The sequence below is a fragment of the Pteropus medius genome, unplaced genomic scaffold, assembly GCF_902729225.1.
Source record: "Pteropus medius unplaced genomic scaffold, Ma_sr-lr_union100, whole genome shotgun sequence".
In the NCBI taxonomy this organism is placed as follows: domain Eukaryota; kingdom Metazoa; phylum Chordata; class Mammalia; order Chiroptera; family Pteropodidae; genus Pteropus; species Pteropus medius.
The window spans coordinates 16445624-16464944 of NW_024340849.1; the positions used below are offsets into that span (position 1 = coordinate 16445624).

At 36.0% G+C, this 19321-nt stretch overlaps 1 protein-coding gene and 1 pseudogene across 1 annotated transcript in view; both read right to left on the reverse strand.

The window, feature by feature from the left end:
* Positions 1-19321, reverse strand: part of DCC (DCC netrin 1 receptor) — a 983855-nt gene that overhangs the window by 543637 nt on the left and 420897 nt on the right. The gene's annotated exons all lie outside the window — the stretch shown is intronic.
* On the reverse strand, positions 6921-7039 carry LOC120589635 (uncharacterized; annotated as a pseudogene).

A 19321-nucleotide genomic window follows, 5' to 3' on the forward strand; every position in this document is an offset into this window, starting at 1 on the left:
ATCAGTGCAATTTTTCAACTTTTTTTCCTAAGCCTTCTGTGTGAAATAAATGCAAGATGGGGTTATAAAGTGATGAGTTTGTATCTGGGTGTGTATTAGAAGTCCTACAGCTAAAATATTTTTTTCTGTTACTTATTCTTACTTATATTCTCATGGATTTTTTTTTTTTTAAGACTAACTTCTTTTAAAGTGCTCTCAGGTGTTCTGGCACATTCATTCATTCAACAAATATTTATTGAGCACCTAATATGTGCCAGAAACTGCTCCAGACATTAAAAATAAAGTAACAAATAATAAGGATAAAACATCCTGCCCTAGTAAAAAATTACATACATAAGAGGAATCAGATAATAAACAAATGAGTAAAAATAAAGTAGGAGAAAGTGGGGATGAATATCCTGGGAAAAAATAAATCAGCAAAGGGAGTTGAGTGGAGGCTGGGAGCTGTAGCAATTTTAAATAGGGATGTCAGGAAAGGCCTTACTAAGAAAAGATCTCACAGAGGTGAGGGAGTGGGCCATGAGGCTGCGTGGGACAAAGCATGTCAAGCGGGGAAATTCACATGCAAAGGCGGATGGTGGGGGTACTCGGGGGACTGCACATTAATGGTTCTGTGGAGGGTGCAACATTAAATCAGTCCCCAGACCTACTCTGATGGTCTTTCCACGTGAATGAGAGCGACAGTCAACAAATGTTTCTAAGCCAGGGGAAGAATCTGTCATACTAGGTAAGAGAAACAGATAGAGTGCCAGAAGAGAGATAGATCCCTTTGAGCTCAAAAATAAAAATAGGGTTTCCTGAAAAGTTAGACTTTACGGACTGATTAAAAGGATGGCTATGAGGTGGGGTGGAAGGAAGGCAAAGCACACGATCAGAAAACGCTGGTGTAACACCATTATTAGCCAGCGGTCTAAGTTTGGTTTGTGTCACAGGACGGAGCGGATCAAAGGGGAACACTGGAAAATACAGTGGAAAACCAAAGGGGAGAGAGACTGGGGAAGGAGGAGGGAGCTGGTGGAAGATCAGGAATGCTGGGCAAGAAAGTGTGAGTTTAATCTCGCTAATGCTTACTTATATTTTCATGGATCAAGTTTTCGGCACTTGGGACAGATATAGATTCCAAGGCTCTAGAAAAGGGGTAAACTACTCAGGAAATGGAATAAATAACATTATGATTAATACAGCCTTTAGATACTACCTTCGTGCATGTGTTGCGGTGACAGGGCATGAGAAAACAGATTCATAGGTAGATAAACCTGTCTGATATATTTGACTAAGAAAGACATGAGCAAACTTTCCTGAAGTCTCATGTTTTGGTTCCCTAAACATTCGGAAACAAACACACACACATATACTCACATGTGTGTGCACACGCACACACACACACACACACACACACACACACACAGAGTCTCCTCCTCAACTGGCAGTGATTTTGCTCTCCCAAGAGACACTGGTAACATCTGCAGACAACTCATCCCTTCACTTTTAATTGTGGCAACTATGCGCTACAGGCATTTAGTAGGTGGAAGCCAAGGATGCTGCTACAATACACAGAACAGCCCCCCCACAACACAGAATTAGCTGTTCTAAAAGGCAATAGGGCTGAGGTTGATGAAAACCAATTCCATGTCAAGGCATTAGTTTCAATGGTAAGCCTGCCAGGTAAAATATAGAATAGCTAGTTAAATTTGAACTTCAAATAAATATGTTTTTAGTATAAGTATGTCCATGCAATATTTTAGGTGTAATTATACTAATTATTCATTGTTTATTTGAAATTAAAATTAAAACTGGGAACACTATATTATTATTTTTTAAATTTTTATTTATTTGCTAAATCTGGCAATGCTACTTTAAGGGAGATGGAGAGTCTGATGCAAGACACAAAAAACCTGGCAGGTGAGTATTTTAGGGTACAACTTAAAGGTAAAAACCTGGAGACAATTTTAAAGGGGACACATGGAAAGCCTAAATTTCTGAAGTACTTCCTGAGAATTACGTATTTGAGAACTATGTTTTGTGGTTTCTTGCACTCTTGTTTTTAATGACTACTGGCAATTGACCCTCAAACTTTACCTAAGACAATTCAATCAGAATCTGAAATTAAAATTTGAGAAGGACTCATCCAAACCATTCCTTCTGTTGGCCATTAAAGCACAGAATTAACCTTCCTTTCTAAAACACCCTATGTACAAAAAACAAACAAACAAACGAACAAAAACAATACTTCATGCTTCTTCTCACCAACTTGCCTTCATAGGATTTTGAACTCAAGAACATCATTCATGAGCAGATATTCAGATATTCATATTCTACCTCAGGGAAAACTTTCCCTTTCCTCCTTCCTCTAAACTCATATCACTCCCATCAATATCATCCATCTGGCAAATACTAATCTACTTATGCCACCTAATATGTTATTAACTTTGATTGCCATATACCCCTGAGACAGTAAAGCAGTTTAGAAAGAACAAGCCATGCCAAATTAGCCCTAGTAACTATGTTGACTGGTCTATTTCCCCCTTGGTGAATCAAAGGGCTTCTGTAAACACAATGTATCTTAATTTGAGTAAAACATTTGACAAATGGTAGCTCTTGTTCCCATCAGGTTTATTCACCCTTCAGGACTATATTTTTGGTAGGGCCTGAGGATTTTAAGTGCTAAAGATTTAATCCAGATTGAATGCAGGACTGGTGGAATATGCCAACCTAAAATATGCCATTCTACACTCCTCTATGGTCCACCTGTCCACTGATTGATGTTTTTGTATTTTCCACATCTTGGCTCATTTTCAAGGCTGAGATAACAAGCATGCATACATCTAGGGTCCAATCTTTAGGCTGAAGGAATGAGATGCTCTCTCTCACTCCTCTGTACACTATTTACTGTGAGACGGAAAGCTGGGCAAAATTTGCAAATGTTTTGAAGGAGGAAATTGTGGAGAGAAACTTGACCCTTGAAAAGTTAGAGAATTATCTTATGCTTCCGTCTATATTAAAATTGTATGCTTATTTGGGAGTGGTTTTGGGTGGGACCTGTGAGAAGATGAAGATCTTTTTGTAGAAACTTGAAAACCAGTGTGCCACTGATTTTAAATAGTAAGATTTGAATTTCACAGTGAGTATTAACATGTTACGAGCAGGCAATCAGTAGGATTAATACATTTGATATGGGATAATTTGGGAATTTTCAAAAAGCTGTCTTTCATTAGTTCTTCTATAAAAGCATAATAGTTCATTTCTTTTTTATAGTTCTTTTTTATAGTCAGTATTTCTGACTTCAAGTGATCAGAGGAGGCCAAATAACTAATAAAGAGTGGTGAAGATTTTTTTTAAGTGTCATATAATCATTGAGCTCTTACAACTGATCTAAGCCCTCTCTGCAGAAGCAGTAACCCCTATTATAATGATATAGAATCACCAGATCAGTGAGCTAGCATTGCTTTATCTACTTCAAAAACAGTCAGCTTGACCAAAGTCTTTGCCTTGGAGGGTTTTATTTTATTACATTTCCTAGACATGTTTAACTTTATCAATCATGTCTATTACAGACCATGTAAACCAACAAGTACAGAGACGGGCCTCCTTTTATTCTATGAAGCAGTTAAGCATTGGACCAATCCCCAACTGATCCCAAACAAAAGGTCGAGCAAAAGGAGTTGCAAGTCAAGCTCTCATACCAATCAGTTTTGTGATCTTGTGGGCAACTCAGACATTACCTTACTAGCTTGCCATGGTTATTAATCAAGATAATGCATAGTGATGCTCTTTTGAGGATAGAAAGGGAGATACTTTAATTACAGAAAGTCCCTGGCTTTTGAAAACTGGCTTCTTAAAACCTTCCTACAAGCGAGCAAACATTGCTGCCTAATTCCAGGGCTCTTCCCACAGTGTTTTTGTTTTGCTTTGCTTTGCTTTGTTTTTAGCGGAGGCGCTAGAGCCCTTCTTCAAAAGCTGTGACGGTCCACAGGAAACACACAGGAGGACTCTCATCCTCTACCTTCACTGTCTTTCCTTTCAGTTTGAACTCCTCTGTAGGAATGACTGCCCCTTCCAGCGGTTTTCCAAATGGCTATTAACCTCCAACTTGACTTGTAAACTCTCTTGGTCTCAAGTATCAGAAGGGCCAGGATTCAGAGGGACAGAGAACTCAGCAGACGTGGAAGGGCTAGGAGAAGCCAGAAAAAGGAGACAAGGAGCCCTAGCAGAACTGTATACCTCTATTAAATAATATGTCGCCACAATATTCGTAGGTCTGAGCTTCCAACCACAACCACACATTCACATGCTACTAAACCAAGTACTGTCAGGGTTATTAAATGTTTTCTCCTATTAATTTATGCCACCGTCACTGCTGCAACTACTAATGCTGCTTATAATAATCTGCCTATTGAATGTGGAAACTGACATTCTTGAATCCTAGTTCCAATTCAAGAATGCGTTTAAAACACTGAGCAAGCCATATTCCATTTCCCCATGTGAGAAATGGGTATGGTAGCCCCGGTTCCCACATGGCATCTCCAGAAAGACAGAAAGTGAATGGTTCATGCAGTAAACATCAAATACTACTTGAAGAGATGATGGGTTGGCCCCTGCTTTCTAAACTACATAAAAAAGAACAATAATTATTTTGACTAGAAAATCAGAATGAGATTCCAACAATGTACATATTTGTGAAAACAAGCCAGGCATTTTAATTCCCTCTTTCTAGTAAGCTCTTTGGTATTAATTTACACATATTCTTTTAATCAAATAATGAATGAGTTTTTTTCTTTTGACAAACTCATGGCCAACATTTAGTCTAAAAAGGAAGTTCCAATTATGAGGAGATTATTATTTTCTCATTTGCACAGATTTGGCTCATTAGAGCTATAATCCCTTTCCCCTCAGCCCACAGACTGAAAAGCAACTTCTTTCTATGATTCTGAGAGTGAAATTAACTATTTTCATAAAAGTTCAAATCACAATGACTAGAAGGCTTGGCCAATATAACCCTTAATAATAATATGACCACCACGGAGGAGACCAATTTTCATGTTCCATTCAAGGACCTTCTTAGTAATTGTTCATGGAAATCACTGGGCTTCATCTCAGTGCCTTCATAAAAATATGATCTTAAATTCGAATTATGCTATGTAACATCATGGTGTCTGGCCAGCCAAATTCAAATGACATTCAGTTTATGCTTCTCTAATCTCTCCAAGTGCTTCAGTGGATCATTTATAGAATTGAGTCTTAATGGTTAGAAATTAAATTAGAAAGGAAATATGCATCATGCTTCTACTGCACTAAAATGAAAACTTTTTTTCCTAGTTAAGTGGGCCATTTTTCTCTTTTGGATATTTAACAAGAAAAAAGAACTAATTTAATGGAGTGAGCTCATTACTGCTACTCTAGCCCATCCATTAGCATACGTCTTTAGAACAAAGATAGCAAAATGTTACTCAAACATGTCTACAGCCTAAATTTACTAAAAGCACATTCCTCTCAGATTCACTCCATTAGGCATTTACTTAGTGTTTGTTTTTACCAGTATTCAATCTGTTTAAAGAATGTACTTGATATTAATTTTCACTTTTTTCTCCCCCGAATGAAATATAATCCGCATGCAATGGTGATGGGCAAGTTAAACAGCAAAATACTTATGAAGCAGGAAAATTAAAAGAAGAGAATGTGAATCAGTTTAAAAATGTACAAAGTAAAGTATTCACTGACTTAAAGCTAAGATTCACGTAAGTAGCCTGAAAAGGAAGAATTGGTAGTTAAGACCATAATTTCATTTTATTTATACGTAATTTGTTGTATAGCAATTATTCTTATTCTATGGGCCAAGAAACACTGGGGCAACTGTTATGCATGCTTTAGAGTTATGGAAGAGTCCTTGAATCAATATACACATCGATCATTGTTTCAAGGCTATTAACATGACTTTCAGAGTATTAAAAAATATTTTTCAATAATACGAAGATACTGTTTAAATTTTATTTAAAATTATTACTAAATCATGAAAATGGATAGTGCCACCTTTTTTGTTTTTGTTTTAAGTTACTGGCTATCAAAAGAATAATTCTATTATTTTAAGTTATAAAAATCTTTATAAGATTTCTGTAAAACAGAAGGTATAAACTTTGTATATATTTATAGATATATAAAATAGTTATACATATAACTATATATATAGTTATATGTATAACTATTATATATTCTGTTATATATATAGTTATATATATAGTTATATATATATATAACTATATATATAGTTATATATATATAACTATATATATAGTTATATATAACAGATGTTTCTTGACTTACTGTCCCTATATACCCATCACAAATTGAAAATGTTATGTCAAAAATGCATTTAATACACCTACCCTACTGAACGTCATAGCTTAGCCTAGCTCACCCTAAATATGCTCAGAACATACACATTAGCCTATAGTAGGGCAAAATCATCTAACACAAAGCCTATTTTATAAGGCCCAGCATCATGATAGAATCATACTGCCTATTGCAAGACCGGGAAAAGATCAAAATTCCAAGTATGGTTTCTATTGAATGCATATTGCTTTTCCACTATTGTAAAGTTGAAAAATCATAAATTGAACCATCTCATCGAAGACTGCCTTCACTCATACCTATATACACATATATAGACACATTATACATACACTATATGTAATATATGATACATAATATTTAAATTAACTGCTTAAGGTATGCAAATGATTTTGTAACATTGGTGCAAATCTTGAATGATTGCAATCATCTCTACTCAATATTAAAGCAAGTTTTCATAAGAATGTAGACTCTAATGTAAATTTTTCTTTTTTTTTTAGATGAGGCAACCCTTGGTTGACCTCACAGGTTGCAAGGACCTTGCCTGCTTACCAACCCTTTTTTAAAATTTTTTCCACCTACAGTACCTGGTCTTCCTAGGTGGTCTCCCATCCAAGTACTGCCCAGGCCCGACCCTGCTTAGCTTCCGAGATCAGACGGGATTGGGCTTGTTCAGGGTAGCATGGCCGCAGACCTTTAATGTCATTTTCAGTCACCATCCTCATGACCATTTCCCAGGTTATACACATGTTCCTTCAATAATAACACCTTACTGAGGGTTTACATAAATTTTCTTTGATCACAATAACAATTCCGTAAGGTAGAAGTGATTTCTCCCATCTTATGAGTTAGAAAACAGAGGCTCAGAGAGGTTCATGAGTCTTTGCCTTTGTCCATAGTAGTAAATTCCTGGAAGACCTGAAATTGTTGATTCTGGTTTGCATGTGGTCCTTGTATCACATCATAGTCACATCCTCACTAACAAAAACGTCACTGAGCATACCATTAATTATTAAGCTAGTATTTCAAAACTTTATAAAGCTATACACAAATACAGGATATTGTTCTGCTTACTATCGCATCTAAAAATACAGAAATTATAGAAAAAAAGAAGTGAAGAAGTAATGACAAAAAAGAATCTATTCTTTTAGTCTAAGTCATTCTCCTCATTCAGATCAAATTATTGGAACCACCATATTTTGTCAGGAATGTTCTGAATAAAGATCTAAAGTTGGGATAGGGAAACAAATAGAACTTGGAAATGGCCAAGGGAGAGATGCCAGGGGCCTGAGGGAGAGCACTGCAGACTGGGAGAAAAGAGAGTTGAGAGCAGATGGGATGGTTGGGCTGCTTCACAGAGAAGAGCTCCATGCAGAGTGTAAAGAGAAAGCTATGACCCTCAGAGTATGACCCTCCATTGTTTGCCCGATTTCAAGGGGGTGGACCATATCCTTGTGTAAACTACCTCTTCACTCCATTGTGAGCAACTAGTTGGGAGGCTGCCTAGACTGTAAGTCTGACCCTGGAAGCCATTTCTGACAGTTTCACTTACGAAACCCAGGTCATGGCTTACATGCCTGTGGGGGCCAATTATCTCTGCTCTGACAAACAGAAACACAGCCAGTCCTTGGGAGTCCTCTCAGAAGGCAAACTCATTGTTAATGGGTCAGTGGAAACACCTCTGGATATGAAGACACCAAAGATTTCTTTTCTAGAATTACACACAGCCCCAAACTCTGCTGGTGGGCTTTGTGTGATGGAAACTAATAAACAGCTTTAATAAAAGAGAATGCTTCAAATGCAATTCTGTGTTCTCGAGCTGATACTCAGCAAAAAAAAACAGAAAAGAATTACTACTGCCTACAGCATGTCTAGGGTACATGTGAGCCTGGCAAGTAAATTGACTGTTTTAGATTTAGGATGTCTAGTTAATGATTAAGTGATAGCACTTGACTGTAATTCTACTTATTTTGAAAAAATTTTTTTTTTCTTCTAAGAGTAAAACATGGAGAGAGAGAATTCTGTGAAACAGCAGTGGATTAGGATAGGCTTAGTCTTGATTTTTAATTTGAAATAAGGCTGGGAAATATTAATTCCTCTACTTCCATCTACCCCACCCCCCACTCCCAAAGTCATGCCCACCCAAATCATCATGCTAATCATCCCAAGAATTAGAGAGGTATTTCATAAACTATCCCAGTTCATTGGATACAGATTTATGAGCATTGAATAAATAAGTGCTTATAATTTGCCCTCAGATATAAAATAGGATCAAAAGAAGTCAAATCATCCTTATATTTGGAGAGTTAACTGTGCTTCTCACTGGGATGTGAAATTAGAGGCACTGAGCACATAAAACAGTCTCATCTCTACTTATAAAATCTATTAAAATTCCTTCTGTTACACAGCCAAATGTTCAGCATTTTTACTTTACAGATGAAGAAACCAGCAAACTGAGGTCAAGCAAGGCCACTTGCCAAAAACTGGATAGCTAATAATTTGTGTACTGAGAACTGAGATCCAAACTCTTTGCTGCTAGAGCTTTGAATTTTTCTTGTAACTCTTGCCTCTCCTCATTTATGAAAGCCCCAAAGACTGGGACTTGTATTCTTGAGTTAGTCAGCAGGCTTTATCTGTGAGTCTCTAACTTGCTCATGAACTGCAAGACTCACCACTGATCATTTTTGCATGTTGGCCAATCCCTGTCTGCTCCGAAGACCAATGGCCTTGGTCCCTGACCCAGGAACAGTGAGAGCTAGATATAGTGGGATATTAGAATCTGCTTCTAGGCTCTGGAAATCACGCAATTTAGAAATGTTTCCTGTGTCAATCATCCCAATTTCTGAAGGTAGACAAGGCACTGAAGAATAGTGACTGCATCACTTGCTACTTCCCCACCTCATCTCTGCCATGTGTTAAGTCCATCTCTTTGGCTTTCCTGTCAAAATCTGGACATCTGGTTTCTCTGCAAGTTACATACCTGGAAGGTGTTCTGTTTCATAAACTGGTTGTAGAATTTAATGAAGTGTAGTATGAAAAAGTTGCTCAATAAAATATTTGGTATTTAGTAAGTAGTTAGAAACTAATATAGCCTCCTTGAGCCTGATTTCCAAGTATTTGAAAACCTATTAGTTGACTCTCTTTTGTTCAGCCATTCACTTACTCTTTTGATTCTGCTTAGAGAAGGTCTATGCTGTGCCTAGCTCTCTGCTAATCACTGAACTTCTGAACTAACCGTCTGCTGACGGGGCTGTAAAAGCAACATGAGATCCCTGAATTATTAGATATACCAGCAGTTGCCCTGGTTCAGCTCATCCTACATAAAGTATACTGGGTGACCAGAGATTCTGTTTTGTTCTGATTTTGTTTGTAGGCTTTCAAAATCTTGTTACTCATGACTTGTTGAACATGTGGAATTCTTTAAAAAAAAAAAAAAGATCAATAAAAGATAAATAATAATCATCTCACCTTTTTAAAGTGTATCTTTAAAAACTTATATATAAAGGTAAATATTATTGCTAGAGAGTACTCAAAACAACATCATTATGTAAATAATATTTCCAATCCTGAATATAAAAATAATTTTGATTTATTTTGTTATGTCTGTAAGCCTGGTAAAATATTTTTGACACTAATTTTATAATTAAGTCTCTTTTTCCCCCTTGATATATAAGGTCAATTTACAGTTAAAGTGTATTACAATTGTACCCTGCCTGCTATTAAATGATGAAAAAGTAAAATCGATCAGTTATTTTGACTATAACAGTTATAGCAAAAGAAGGATATGTGTTTGTGTGGTACTCGTGTTTTATATAAAAAAGCTATATTCAATATTCTAATTATTCTAACTATAGTAAGTTAGTAAAGTATGATGATTTGTCTTATAAGACAATCATCTGGTGTCTGGTTTAATCCTATTTGTAGGATTATAAGTGTAGTAAAGTAGGTTGTTTAAACAATACTTTTCTTATCACTGTTCATTGCTTATTTTCTACATTTCAATCAATATCCAGTAGCTGGAAAAAGTCTTAGCACAGAGTAGGTCCTCAATAATTATACGCTGAATGAATGAATGTTGAACTGCTATTATTCTAACATGTCCATTTAGATTCAACTGACCTTCAGCATTACACTTGGTATTGGCCATTTTCAGGTTCCCTGTTAACTCAATTTGACATTTATTTGGAAAAGAGAAGCAGGCTAAGAGGGTCTAGGGGATTTTGGTTTATAGAAAATGGTGAGTAGAATAACTCAAAGTGTAATAATAAATGAGTTATAAGTAGATTTTAAACCAAATCTCTTTCTGTAAGCCAGGATTTACAAAATCCATATAAGAGAAGAGGAAGTGATGAAGATTATGGCTAACTACAGCATGCATGGTACTCTAAAGCCATCACCACACAGAAGTCAGTGGGCTGCCTGGGAACTCTACTGCCTTGGAAATGTTCCTACTTTATGGCAAATATGGTATTTTCTGGACTGAGTCTTAAAGAGTTTAAGAAAATATACACAGTATTTAACAGTTGACCAAAATTATATAAAATCATATATGAACAAGATATATAAAAATAGAAAAAGAGTAGCATAATCTTAAAAGGGCTAGATACGTTAATTTTCAAATCCCATTCTTAACCAACTTTGATAGACATTTTTTGGAGTGGAAGTGTCACTTTGAATAAAAACACAATACTTTAAGCTACTGACAGATTATAAATGCATCGTTAGTTACAACCACCTACTTGTGGACTTTCCATTCTTAGCAATTTTGAAATAAAAAGAATACAAATCCTGTTAAAATCCTTGTTCATTTGATATTATAAGCATAAGAAACAAAAAAGAGGTAATATTGAAGCTGTAAAATACCATAATTTGTTAATGTAAAAAATATAAAAAGACAAAAGGTACAAACTTCTAGTTATAAAATAAGTCATGGAGACATAACGTACGGCATGATGACTGTACTTAATAATACTGCATTGTATATTTGAAAATTGTTAGAGAGTAAATCTTAAAAGTTCTCATCACAAGAAATAACTTTTTAAAAAATTACATAAGGTGACGGGTGGTAACTAGACTTATTGTGATGATTGTTTCCCAGTGTATATAAATAGAGTCTCATCATGTCGTATACCTGAAACTAATATGTTATATGCCAATCACACCACAATTGAAAAAAGACAAGTTAAAGACCTTCGTGACCGATCAAATAGCCATCGGGATTTAGAATATGTTTAATAACATGAAGTAAAACCTGACCCCAGAAATGACTTTATATTTTTCTAACTTGGGGAAAACAAATAGATCTCAAAATTTTTATATAATTTGTCTCATTTCCTAAAGAACCTTATTCAAGTTCTTTTATCAAAATCATCACAACAAAACGCATACTCGTGTCCAGTTAGAGGACAACAGGTAGAGGAAGTGTTTTCTAAGGAACAGGTAAGAAAACAACTTTCAAAGAAGCATGTGTCATCCTTTTCTATTCAAGACACTAAACAATGTTCACTGTACGTCCTAGTCATATGATCATTAAGATCAAACACTAAGTCAAAATTGAGGATGTAGATACAGCAGAACTTTACTGTGCAGGAAAAGCCAGCGATGAAATATTCCCTCTAAAACAAGATCGACCAATGAGACAACATGTTTAACAAGCAGATGCAATAAACCAGTTAAAATATGGTTAGATTTTAATGCCTATTTTTGAGAAATGTTTCTGAAAAGTTAAAGCTAATTGCTGAACTAATTACACTTCCCTTGAATTTCTTATACACAAATGATGTGCTTCCAGATTAATTAACTTTACTTCAGAAAAACTGGGAGTGATTCCAAATTTTGTCTGTCTGATTACTTAACTTCACGAAAAATATTCCTTAAAGCTCTGCCCTCGGGCATATGATGTTAGAGGTACTTTTATAGTGTGTAAGTAGAAACGCATAAATAAATTTCTAAATTAGCAGCTGATCTTATAGACTTCAGGATAGTGGAAAAGAATTCTATACGGCCAGCCAAAACTGATTTCAACATTCAAAAACAAACAAACAAACCCCAACAACTATCTAAGTACTATAATTTCTAGTTCTATTTGCTTCCAATTTTATTTTACTGAAGAGCAATAGTGTTCTCTCACAGCCTGGGGTGGTGTGGTATTTTGCCAGACTTTATTCCTGTAATTGGAAATACGTGTATATTTCCTCCCAAATCAAATAAAGGTGAGAAGCCCATGTGCTCTTTCTGCTAAACCACCTAAATGTGAACAGTGAAATCAAAAGTTCAGTTCACTGGCTAGGACATAAGAAATCTATATCCTTTTACCTCCTTCTGTTATAAAACTCTATGCTAGATTTTCTGCTCTTAAAAAATAGGAAACCAATCTAATAAATAATCAAGTTATAAAAGCTACTTTTTATGAGCTTTGCAGCTCAGGGGTATATTCTGTTGCCAATGATGCTTTAATTAAAAAAAAAAAAAAAGATCTTGAGATTCTTTTTTGGGAGCAGGTATGAAAGACACTACATTGCTTGTAAATTTTTGTGCCTTGATCTTTTCAGCACTCTATTCTTGCCCTACACCAGGTTCACAATTAGTGGATTTCATTTCAGCTGCTCACCTAGGCGCACTATTCCCATCCTTGATTATGAGCAAGGTTTCTCCTGTAGAGTGAGAGAAACAGAGACAACACTGGCCAATTCCTTGTTGGCCAGATTTGTGAAAAGAGACCGGCAGGGAATCAGTCTTTGTTTTAAACAGGAGAGAGGCTTCTAGTTTCGTTTCAAGAGAAAACAGCAACACATAATTAACTGGGGCAGGCATGACCTAGGGCAGATGGCAACAGCAGCCCAGTGGGAAGTAGACTGTCTAGAACAAAGATTCCTACTGGGTGATACTAGTCCTCAGAATAAAGAGACTAAGAAAGCTTTCTCAAAAACTATATAAGTTTAAGTTACCTTAAATTTGTCTAAAGATCTCCTAGAATACATACAAATACACAGTATATTGGAAATTATTGCAAAATATAAATGAAATTCAGCAGCAGGAAGAAAGTACAATAATGCTGTTGTTACTCAATAATACTGGCTAATATTTTTAAGGGTTTAGAATAGGCCAGATATGCTAAATTCTTTAAAGTATTATTTGATGCCGCGTTTGTAACATCTCTAAGGTACATACTCTCATCGCTGCCTTTTTAAAAATAAGGAAATTTAATCATTAAAAAGTTATGGAATGTGCCTGAGATTATATTATAAATTGCCACACGAAGTATTAGAGTGTGAATATACAGAAAAAAAAAAACAAACAGAATTGAAAGTCTAAAAAATAACTTGACATATATGGGAAAATATACATAATCTCAAACCATTAGGGAAAGATAAAAAATTTCATGAATGTTGTTGGAACAACTGGGTAGCCATCTGGAAAACTATTAATAAAGTCAGAGTCTGATCACAACCAATAAAGCAGGATAAGTTCCAATGCATAAAGGATATAAATGCAATTGTAAATAAATACATAAAACAGGTACTAGAATAAACCAAGAATCCTTTTATAATTTTGGGATGGAGAAGGCCATTCCAACTATTATACAAAATTCTGAAGGCATTAAAGAAAATATTTATAATTTAAGTTAAATAAAAATTTTTAGAGGGTTATGATGAAAAATACCAAAAGAATTCTATAATTCCCACGTGCGTTACTTTAAACCAAGATATGTGTGTGAGACCTCGAGTGTTGTGATGCCCATGTACTTCAGTCCCTCAACGGACTGTCTCAATAACAGGTCAAGAAATTAATAGGTCAAGGCCAGAAACTAATAGGTCGAGGCCATTTTTGAGCAGGGAGTTTCCATATTTTTGCTCCAATATAATGGCTCATATTGATTCTGAAACCTTTTGACCATATTTCTGGGTATATAAGTTCAAAGATGAGTTTGAAACTCAGGGATCTATGCAGGAAGAGAATGGGTAGGTAGCAAGACTTTCAAACCAAGTCTAAATTGAGAACAGAAAACATATTTCTAGCTGTATGTTAGAAGAGAGAAAAATAAAAACAATGACAAAAAGAGGTTCCAAACTGAAAGACCCTCACAGTAGAAAGTGTTCCTTATAAGACTGGACACATGTTACTTATAATGTGAGGAATCCACAACATAATGCTCATGTGCTAAAGAGGTCAAACAGACGGACTTCTGACTACACAGTGGGTCAAAATCCACGACACCATTCCCTACATCGTCACCCTCTGACAGATTTATGCGTCCGCCTCCAATCTTAGCCACCCACTTTTTTGCATAGATCTCTGCTGAATATTTATCGCACGCACTTTCAAGTTCAATGACTAATGAACGCACATTGGAAGTGCCCCTCCACCACTGGTCATTCCAGCTGATGCTCAGCCATCAGCATTTTCCCATTTCCAGCTTTCCGCACTAGGAGAATAGGCTCAGGCCAAGCACACCACTTTGGAAAGCTCCCAACCTCTGCATGTGAGATTTTAAAAAAGCATTCACCAGTGTATATGTGATGCAGGGCAGGGGACAGTTAAAGTTTAATCTTTTTAAGCTTAGACCCTTTTCATTAAACTCTTTTCCTTCCACAGCACTATAATCCATAAAGAAATCTACTGGTATTTCTTCAATGCATGCTTCCTGTGAGAGAAGTAAGACAGTGGAGGAATTTTTTACCTGCTGAAATCAATCAAATCCCTGGAAAGAAGAATCAATGTCAATGTCATTATGTAAGCCATTTGCCGTTGCTTCTATTCATGGATTTATTTTGGTGCCTCTATACAATGCCCTATGATGGAGGACCAGCATTTTACATGAAACTTGAACATTTTAACTGAGACTTCCCTGTGTTTTCTGAAAGCTGTGTCTTTCCTGATGCTGGAGCCAGGCTTGCAGCCTCTGTTTACTCCAGAGTTTTGCAGGGTCATCTTCCTGGGGGGTTGAGAATGAACTGCTGTTAAAATCATAAGATTTCAGTGGGGCCACTGTTGCATTTGGTCCATTGCTGCATTGCATTGTGATGGCTTTTTCAATTCGATCAAGGAGAATTGCTGAGATCACCCATAGTGATGACATTACTTTTATCTTTCACACTTAAAAAATAGTGTCAATATAAAGCTCTCTTTCAGAGCACCTACAGGTTACAGGAGGAGGGGCTTTCAATGAAGGAATGTAAGCCGATTGGGAAGCTCAGTCTTAAGACGTGTAGCCTTTCCTAGAAACAGAATGTGCTGTAGGAAACTGCTCTCAGACCTCTCCTGGGGCTTGCTTTAAAGCTTATTCTGTGTCCTCTCTTTCTTCTCCCTGAGGGAACTGGAATGCATTTCAGTGAGTTCACTTTCACTGACACCTTGTCAAGAAGAAGGGCAGTGTTAGCACAGATGAATACCTCTTGGACAGATCTTTTCATTGTGTTAAGCAGGAAAAATGCCTTTCTTTATGGAAAATTCTTATCTTTTCTTGATCAAAGAATATTTTCTGTACTTATTTCATAGAATACACGACCTATAAGGCACAAATCCGGACACATTCATGCAGAATCTCTTATTCAGAGACTTCCGATGGCCAAAATCAGATCTTCTTATCTCATAGACATCACAGGGAGACAAATATCAAGAAGAAACCCTACCTTTCTCTGAGTTCATAAGGGCATGAATGAAAGAAGCAACATAGTATGTCTTCAGAGAAGAAAGAATTTTAGCTTTAACTTTACATGGATTTGCTATTTGTCTTTGGGCTACTTTGTATTATTTGTTCCGTCTCTCCTTTTTAGGATACAGGGATACCAATACTGATCTAAATCTTCTTGGTTTATAGTATAACCTCAATACATGTTATATAAATAAAGGAATCAATGAATAAAATGAGTTAATGTGAGAAAATAATCACAAACTGCTTTGGAATATACTACAGGATAATGCTAGAGTTAGGAGGCAAATTATTATGTATGGATGGAAAAAATACAAGGGGCCCATGTGTTAACTGAGTTATCTTAAATGAGGATGATCCTGCAATGAGTGACTACAGAGTACCCTGCGTTAGTCCCAGCAAACAACTGGAAGGTCCTTAGGACTCCTGGATTTCATGTGCACTTCTTCCTCCAACACACACACACACACACACACACACACGCACACACACGCACACACACACACATGCACACACACACACACTAATTGGGAAAACTAAAACCCAGAAAGGTTGAATGTAAGGTCAAATAATCATTTATTATTAAACAAACCAAACACACACACACACACACATACATACACACACACACACACACACTCTCCATCAGTCTTGACCCTTTACCCAATTTTCATTTTTCTTAGCATTCAATCACTATGCAACATGTTGTATGTTTATTTGTTAATTTGTTAATTTTCTCTATACTAGCTTCACCAAATAGTGATTTTACTTTTGTTTAGTACCACATTATCTAGAAGAGGGACTAGTTTATATCAAGGCACTCAACAAATACTGGTTGAATAAATAGCCAAAGGGATCTGTAGTGGATGAAACCCAGAACACGCATTTTTCTAATTACGAATCCACAGTTCCCCCGGTATACCACGTCGCCTCACTGTGAAGCTAGTTTGCCCCTTTACACTTTGACATGAAGTGTTACACAACAAAATTAAATAATGAATCATAAATAAATGATGATTTCCAGTTCTACTCTTCCCCTGGTTAGGAAAAATGTAGCTTATTGACTCATGTCTTTCAGCCAGTTCAGTAGAAGTAGAAATCAGATTATTCTGAATATGAAAGAGTGAAAAAAGGTGTACGTAGCTTAGATGCTTGTTAGAAACAGAAAAAAGAAAAAAAAAAGATTCCCTCTACTTTAGAAAAAGTATGATCTCATCCCACATCACTTAAAAGCATACCAAGTCTTAACAAAAGTCTGTCCTTCTTAGGAGACGGACAGACTCATCTAGTATGCGTTTGCCTAACTGGGCATTCCTGTAACTCAGAGACTGGTGGCACTGGGCATGGAGTTAGAGCGTTTCTGAGGACTTCCTCTATTCCAAGCAATGCTCTAAGTGCTTTACTACTGTTCTACTGCTATATAACAATAACCCAACGGAGCTGTCACTTTCTAGACAAGAAAATTGAGCAGAGGGAGAACAATTCCCTTGCTCAGGGTCACACAGCTGAGAGGTAGTAGACCATTACATGTGACTTCAGAACCCATGCCACTAAAGTTGCCCACAGAAAAATCACTCCTGGAAGATGAGTCAGCCGTGAATGCCCGCTACATGTTTCCTGTTCCATATCACCTGGGTTAGTTCCTAATAGTGGAAATATAGTTAAGATCTGTTCCAGCAATTGGCTTCTGGAAACTGGGTTAAATTTTGCATTGTAAGAAAATTGTGCATTATAAGCAAAATTTAGCTAGCGTGTATGCAATGTGGTGGTGTTTTAATAAGCATTAAGTAATGAAAAATCTTAATTATAATGTATGTTATCTAAAATATCATGTGAGCTTCACTTTTTCTTACTAAACTGATAACTAAAGTAAAAATTAGAAATGGTGCTAGAAAGGAAGCAATGGTGTTTAAAGCATTCACGGAGTTATTGGACAGGCTTAAATTTAACTTTTAATGATTTGATTGTATAAAAAATTATAAAAATTTCTTTATAATGAAGCACTTTCTTAATGGTCATTAAAATAATTCCATCTATATCTGTTTGTGTAAAATTTATAATTTCCAGGATATTCTCTAACTTCAATCTTCGTATTTTTCTGCTTTATACTTCACATTTGGATACATAGATCAAATTCGCCTCTGTGACATCTCACCAAGTTCTGCTTTTATGGCATCCAGATGTGTGTGTGTGTGTGTGTGTGTGTGTGTGTGTGTGTGATCTTCCATAACAAGCCCTCTAGTTAGCAGGTAACAAAAGTGAAAAAAATTCTTTATATATCCTTAAATCCAAATCAATCTTGGATTTAGTAATTAGTAATTAACAAAATCTAACACTTCACATGTTATTTTGCATTTGCATTTGTAATTCTGCATAGATACAGAACAAATGGTGATATTCTTAATACATTTAGCTATTATCTTTTCTGTGCTACATATGACTTTTTGGAACCAATGTGATTATTTTATATAATCTTAGAGAAAGAAGTCACATAGACTTACTTTGTATAGTTCCCAGCAAATGCAAAAATTAGAGGTTCTTGCTACTCTCTTATCTCTCTCTAGGATCTCTTCCTAGGTATTATTATCCATATAGTGAAGGCTCTAAAATTTATGACTCCAATCCTGATTTTACACATGTTCTAAGCTTGAATATCAATTAACTACACAACATTCCCATTTGGTTATCTAATAGACACTTCAATCTTAACCAAATGCAAAATAGAATACTTGATTTTTCCAAATTTGCTCTTCTAAGTCTTTTCCATTTTAGCTAATCAAATTATTTCAGCTAGAAACTCAAGTGAAAAAACTGAATCACCTATAATTCTTGTTTTCCTTCATTCTCTGTCTTCATGTGCATTTCCTAGTAGTGGACCATAAAAGTAGATTTTTGTTTAAGTGACTTATTGGGGGACTGCTTTACTGCAGTGGTTCTCAACTTGAGCATGCATCAGAATCACCTGCAGGGCTTGCTAAAACACAGAATCCTAGACTCCATCCACAGAATTTCTAATTAAGTAGGTGTGGGGTAGGATCTGAGAATGTATATGTCTAACATGTTCCCCAGTGATGCTGATGCTACTTTTCTCAAGACCATACTTTGAGGACTGTTGCTGTAAAGAAAAAGGGAATGAGAGGAGATGGATAGAGGGTGGTAAAAAGCAAAAACATGGTCTCAGATGGAACTAAGTGATTGACAGAAAGGCAACTTTAAGCTCTTGGGAGACAATATACTCCCAAAAGTTAGAGAATGACTCTCCAGCTAGCAATGGGTAACTGAACAGGGCACAAATAACATCTACTATATCCCCAAATTCATTTC